Here is a 5,773-nt window from a genome sequence, read left to right as displayed (position 1 = left end):
CAAAAGCTGGCGGTCTGTGAGAAGGTCGTAGACGTTTACGACCAAAACAGAAGGTCATTGAACCCATGACCTTTTGTTTTGGTCACTGCATGTCTGCCCAGGCCACGTCGGATCCGATGTGGCAATCTGACGTGGCAAAATTGCGACCAATTGAAAAGGTCGTTGATAAGATTCAGCCTGGTCCAATTCACTATTCTACATGGGCCTAGCCCCATAATTTAGCTTTTTATTTATTTTTCCTATTAATTTTAGTCAGTCACATGGGCCAGGCCCAACAATTCGGCCTTTTTATTTCCAGGGCCGTGATCCTTTTTGAGACCATTTCTTTTTTGGGTCGCATCTATTTCTCAATTGGGCCTTGGCCTTTTTACAGTCCATTTCCTTGATTGTTGGTTTTTTCCTGTGAATATTATTTGGGAAATGGCCCTTTTAAATGCCAAATACTATTAGGTCCCACTTGTCACATTCTAATTAAAGACAGCCCAGGTTTTAGTTTCCACACAATTATTTCAGTCAGAACAGCAAAGAAATGAAAATTATCAAGCCACATGAGAATTTTGGCTAATAGCACAATCTTTACATAATTCATTTCACCCTTACATGTGATACTATCACAACATATAACTACTACTACAAATATACTCCAGACTTCTTTACTTTCAAGCCAGAGCTCCTTCAATGAGAGGAAACACCATTTCTGGATATGTTCATACAGGCTGAACGAAGGCATCTAACAATAAACCAAAAGAGTTAGAAACAAAACAAAAACAAAATATAGAAAGCAGCTAGGGACTAAATCATGAAGCATCTCTACATGTAACATGTAACAATAATAACCACAAGGACCAACTCATAGAAACAACACAAAAGACAAGAACGCATAGTTGTTGCATGAATACCAAAACTCCCAGAATGGTTCTAGATGTTGAACGCAGAAAATGATTCAATCTTAGATGGTTCATTGAGCACGGCACGAATGAATTGAGATAACAAGATATATGTTCTACATTAATTTTACACAAATCATTATCAATTTCAATTTACAACAGACTCAAAACAAAACACCATAGCTTCTGCATCACATAGGGAATCAACACAATATCATCATGGCTCATCGACCAAGTAACAAAAAAAGATAATGGGATAGACCGCAGATTTATCTAGTCCGAGAAGATAGCGTTGATGTAGTTGCAGCACGGCTACCTCAAGAGTGTGAATGTGGTGCCATGGTCGGGGTTGATGCGCTCCAGCAAGGTAAGCATCATGGCCTCATCAGCACTGTGAGAACAACCAAGCAAGGTGTAGGTCAGCAAGCATGAAGGGAGTGTCATCAGTGCTAGAGCATTAAACTAGCAATGAACAGTTCTACTTTTATATCGAACCAAGGATCATGTTCAACCAGCAACAAATGTATGGAACACCACAATGTATAATAATATAAACAAGCCATATAGAAATGCCAAGTTACAAAAACTGCATGACAAATATGATTTGCCTCTGGTGTTTGCCAAAGAACAACAACAACACTAGTACAAAGGTGTTGTAGTGTACATGTGAACAAAGATATTCTACAAAACTAGTCAATTTGAGGGAACCACAACTAGTAGATATGACAATAGCAGTAGTAAAGATTGTGGTAATAAGTATGCAAGGAAACAAAACATGGGACAAATATTGATAGCAACAAAACATGTCCAGGAAGGTCATCCAATGGTTTCAGCCACATCCTAATAAACATGCAGCATTCTAATACTAATTCTGTCATTGGGTTGCAAATTCAACATACATAACAGAAACTTCATGACCAACACCAGCAACACTAATACATATGTGATCATCAACCACATAAGCACAAGCATGCAAACACACATCTCATCCCAACCTAAAACTAGAAACAGTAGCTGCCATTCATTTTTTACAAATGAAAATGGTCAAATTCTTGGGAGGATTCTTCATTTGGTGAACAAGGAGGCTGTGTTCACAAACGCTAATAGCCAGTTTACTGAACAACGAGCGGATTGCAAAAACAGAGCAGCGGTAACTTGAAAAAAAATGCTTATTGGGTGCGAGCGACCTTGTGCGGGGTTGACAACATCGCCGTCGAGGTTCAGGTCGTTGTCCTCCTCGTCCATGGAAGGACGGCACCTGCTGCATCCAAACCAAACAAACAAATAAATAAGCAAGGGTTAACAAACAGAGCAAGCAAGAATTTAACTTATACTATGTATTGCCCTGCTGCATATACATATCAATGGGGGGTTCAGAATGTACACAACATATTTATGTCAAATGGTTGATTATTCAGTGAAGTTAAACTAAGTGCAGGTCACCCAAAACTGAATTTCTTGCAATCCAAATAATACAAACAACATGGAGATGGTTGCATAGATACAAATCCACGTGGTAGCAGCAAAATTGACCATTCTGGAGCTCATCTTCTCTCTCTCTCTCTCTGTTTGGTACTAACTAGATAAATAAATAAACTGGACTTGTTCATACAAATCCTTCTTTAATTCCTTGACACAACCGGGATTTGCATCAACTATTTCTCAACTTAGCAGCAGTAGCGAGCAGAGGAAGATGAGAGGGAGATGGAGATGCTACCTGTCATGGTGGGTTGGCATGGACGTGCTTCAGCTCAGGGCAAGACCTCTTGGTCGCCCTAGGAGAAAAGGAGCAAACCCCTCCTGCTCGAGCAGAGCACAGCTCAAGAACCCACTTCCTGCATCTCAAGTTGGTTCTCCAAAACCCACCACATGCAGCAAGACCCATGGGTGTCCTGCAGCACAGCACAACATGAAGAATAGAGCAACATATACTGCGGTCAGTGTTCATCCATGGCTGCCAGATCGGATCGAATCGAAGAGAGAAAGGAAAGGGAAGGGCTACCTTGAGGATCAAATCTAATCAGCACCACCGCCTTGAGCTGCTACTGCTGTTTAGCGTCATCGTCCTCCCCTGCATGGCTGCATCTGCTGTGGTCGCTGCTGCTGCTTGTCCTTGGGCTGAATGGAAGAAGATGTGGTCGCCGCTGCTTGTCCTTGTGTTGGGACCCTGAGTACTTGGCGTCAGGGACTGCTTGTCCTCCTCTCCTTTCCTCGTCCGTGGAGGTCGCCTACAGGCCCAGATCGAACAATTGAGCAAAGGGGGGAACGTTGGAATCAGAGATTGAATGAAGGAGGGGGTTTGGATCCAGGAAACAGAGAGCTCACCATGCCATGGCCATCGATAGAGGTTACAGGAGGGAGGCCGTTGCTGCCACATACGAGGCCACAACCAGCCCAACAACATCACCACCATCAGATCCCTCACCACTGTCCAAGCTTTATTAAGCTCCCTGCAAATTGCATTTCGCGTTCAAGAATCAATAAATGGAGTTGCAAAGTGAATATCCTAGGGCATCGAAGCCGAGGAGTTGTTGAAGAAATTATGTAAATAACACAAACAGAAGAAGAAGATTTCCTATCTGGGCAGCAAACCAAATAGACGACTGCTCTCAAACTGTACATCCAAATGGAGCAAATAAGTACTCTACGAAAACATTAGAACATGTTTTACAACTCATATGTAGAGGCCAACTTGAAATTATGAGCATCACGAACTCGTTTTTCAGTTAGAAGCTCACTGCCCAAAATTGTCAGGTAGTGCAGTTTTTTAAATGAACCAAATTCAGTTTACAGAACAGCTAGAGAAATCCAATTCTACAGGAGACATGATCATATTCCTAATCCCATCAGGATTGTACAGGGAAATTGTAAGCAACGTACCTAGCTTTGTCTTAGGTAATTAGAATTGTTGGGATGCAAGAAAGGGCAAATTAATCCAGCAACCGATCTCAAGAAATAAGAACAGTCGACCCAAAAGGAGGGAAACACCGATCTCAATTATATGGTCTCCACTGAAAACTGAAAGTGCTGCCTCCAACAATAGTAGTACCACCATATATAGATATAATTTTAAGATGAAAAGAGGTTAATCTATTTATGCCATAACCTCATACCAGAGCAGCATATGATTTGCTTTCTAAATAAACAAAGCATAACAGAAATATTGAAGCAATTTATCAACACTTTTTTCATCCTAGTCTTGCACTCGACCTCTAGACACTGCGCTCGACCTCTAGGCTCTAGTCTCACACTGCATTGGAATTCTACAGGAGACATGCAACTGCAACTGCATTAACTAGGTGCATCAGATTCTTGCAAGCCAATATCCTACTACTAATTTTAAAGCTGAGAACTATGGTACAACAAACATACAAGACTCAGTATTCCAGTGCATAACTCTAGTAGATCACCAGGTATGGTGTCGTGCCACCCAATTGATTTCCTAAACTCAGTATGCTACTCTTCTCCATCCCAAATGAGGGCTCATGTATCTTCAGAAAGGGGCGAAAATTACCTGAGCCAGGGCAGTGGCCACGGCAAAAAAACCAGGTACAAGTCATCACCCTCCGCCGAGTTGAACTTGAAGCGGCAATACTCGTCCTCCTCCTTGGTCGTCACCCTACCATTCACGTTTCCCCACTGCTGGTGGATCTCGACGCTGTCAGGCGCCTTGGCGTCTCCATTGATGGAGGCAGGCTTCACCGGGTGGCAGCAGTGCGCATGGCAGACAGCCGCGTCGGGAAGAACGAAGCCGTCTGGGCAACGCGGCTGGGACATGGTCTACGGTAGCGTAGGCCTCGTCGGCGCTGATGACGTTGAAGAACACCATGAGCATGGCCCCTAGCAGCGACCCCGCCGTGCGGCCGCCTAGCACCAACGAGCTCGCACCCGCCCCCACTCCGCTTTGATCTGGTAGATCATAATTCGAGGAATCTGATCCGGGCTGCAGGGTTTGGGAGTAGAAGGGGGAGGGTGCACGGTGGGACGCGGGAGCTTCGAGAGGGATTGAGAGGGGTGAGAGAGATCCGTGGGAGGGAGAGGGGTCGTCGACGGTGGGGGTGGGCTTGGGGGTGGCTGTGAATCGAGATCTAAGGGAGGGAGAAGGTGGCGGCTGTGGGTGTGGGGGAGGGAAGGGGAGGGGCGAGATCAGGAGGGCATGGGGAAGGCCATGGACGGCGGCGAGCTCCGCTGGACGGAGGTGGCGGCGGGAAGTCGGGCGATGGAGATGGCGGCGGGAGGGAGGAGGGGAGCTCTATGGTTCGCGCAAGAGGGAGAGAGGCGAGTACGAGGGGTCAGGTGGGGTTCGGGCACGAGTGAAAGGGGGGTCGGGCGATGGAGATGGCGTGCGGTGGGCTGTATGAATGGATCGATGGATGGATCTTTGCCATGTCATCAATCCATGCCACACTGATTCCACCAATCACAATTGAGCTTATGTAATTTTGTCATTTCCTTTTACTTCTCTTGTATTTTTTACCCTCCTATTTAGGGTGAACATTCAACATATAGTCCTTTCATAGCTTGAAAATGTACCAATATTGTGCACATGTGTGTACCTTGGGACAACAAACAATGTTGATTTGAGGGGTTTTCACTTTCTTTGCACAAAATATCATTTTTCAATTATTTGAGTGCCAATAATCGGGTTTTTGTGAAGGACCTAACATATATTTGTTGCAAAATTGGACCAAATCAATTTTCTAAAATACTAGGCCATATTTAATGCATAATTGACAAAATGGTTGGGTGTCAAAAGTTTTGATCCACCTCTGGTGAAAAAGACAAATTTCCGCCGATTCAGTAGGAAGCGGGTCAAATTTGAACTGCGTCTACCTCGTAGTTTGCTCTTTATTTTTTCCAAAAATCATTTCTAGGTACAAAAGTAT

General features: G+C 44.2%; 1 long non-coding RNA gene across 3 annotated transcripts; it reads right to left on the bottom strand.

Moving 5' to 3' along the window:
- Nucleotides 1–530: 530 nt before the first annotated feature.
- LOC123061631 (uncharacterized) lies at nucleotides 531–5,205 on the bottom strand. 3 transcript variants are annotated; one of them, XR_006429189.1, is made up of 7 exons: nucleotides 4,402–5,205; nucleotides 3,213–3,337; nucleotides 2,890–3,115; nucleotides 2,605–2,779; nucleotides 2,075–2,145; nucleotides 1,204–1,278; nucleotides 531–730 (listed from the first exon to the last, which is right to left on the bottom strand). It is a non-coding gene; the product is annotated as an uncharacterized lncRNA (long non-coding RNA). The 3 variants fall into 3 exon arrangements; XR_006429190.1 differs by lacking the exon at nucleotides 531–730 and having other exon boundaries at nucleotides 962–1,278; nucleotides 2,075–2,148; XR_006429188.1 differs by lacking the exon at nucleotides 531–730 and having other exon boundaries at nucleotides 962–1,278.
- Nucleotides 5,206–5,773: the final 568 nt, after the last annotated feature.

Source organism: Triticum aestivum, chromosome 3A (genome assembly GCF_018294505.1).
Source record: "Triticum aestivum cultivar Chinese Spring chromosome 3A, IWGSC CS RefSeq v2.1, whole genome shotgun sequence".
Taxonomy (NCBI): domain Eukaryota; kingdom Viridiplantae; phylum Streptophyta; class Magnoliopsida; order Poales; family Poaceae; genus Triticum; species Triticum aestivum.
This window is presented reverse-complemented; position numbering and strand designations above follow the sequence as displayed.